Consider the following 1245-nt stretch of genomic DNA (forward strand, 5'->3'; position numbering starts at 1 on the left):
ACAGTATTTATTTATTTATTTATTTATTATTTGCACTTGTTAACCGCCACTCTCAAGCCCGAAGGCGACTCGTGGCGGTGTACAGAACATAGAACACAAAGGACAACAGGTTACAATAAATCAGGACCACAACACACATCTTACTAATACACAGCTACTTAACTAAAAATCCGCTTCGTCTTGTTTAGGGTCATAATCAATCTCGTAGTCATGGTCCATTCCGGTGGTCATTCCAAAAACATAGCACTTAGTTGAAGGCCTTCTCAAAGAGCCAGTACCTTGGAGAGCTCCCTTAAAGTTCCAATGTCAGCCTGGGCTGGATCCATTGCCCCATGGATATCATTGGTGGAGTAAAACAATGAAAAGAGCACAAAAAATAAAGCACGGAATGTTATGTAGTTGCCTTCACATGCTAAGGGGACATTATTGTGTGGCAAGAACTGGTGCATACCTATTTCACAGCAGGAGCCCTTTCATACCACACAATTATAGTACTATGATTCTGCTTTAACTTCCATTGCAGCATCTTATGGAATTCTGGGTTCTGTAGTTCAGGGAAGCACTAGAGCTGGTAAACTGGCTGGGATTTCTGGGAGTTGTAGGCCAAAACACCTGGAGACCCATAGGTTGAGAACCACTGCACTAGAGCTTTCTGACTGAAAATTCTAAATGTGCCTCACTAACCTGCAAATCCCAGGGTTCCATAGAATTGAATGACAACTCAAGTGGAATCATAGTGCTATAAATTAGTAGTGTGAAAAGGGCTCAGAGCAGCAGATGAACTATGCTATCCATTATATCTCGCTAACATTATTATTCTTGTTACAGGAAGAAATCACTCAATGTTTGGCTCAGTGACAAATAAAGAAATCCTGCTGTTTTCAACCCCTTCTTCTGGAGAAGACACAACAGTATTATGGTGCCATCTTGTGGTTTGATCAAGAAGGGGCATTTAACAGCCATGGAGTTTGGCAGAAAGCAGGCAGTTAACTAAAGGACTATTTCATATGACACAGATTTAAGGACCATGAATTGGTGACAGCCTGCTATGTCCTATAGAGTATCAGCTTCATACAGGAACATTTATTTTTGATTGATGATGACAAGAAGTTGAAAGTGAGAAAAGGCACAAAAAAATCTGCCCAGGAGTGTTAATTACAATGAAATGCATTTGTAATATTTTTGCAAAGATGATATTGATAGCCTGCTGTGACATTAACACATGGCAAACACGTTGGCATTCTG

This window comes from Anolis sagrei, chromosome 3 (assembly GCF_037176765.1).
Source record: "Anolis sagrei isolate rAnoSag1 chromosome 3, rAnoSag1.mat, whole genome shotgun sequence".
NCBI classification, from domain to species: Eukaryota; Metazoa; Chordata; class Lepidosauria; order Squamata; family Dactyloidae; genus Anolis; species Anolis sagrei.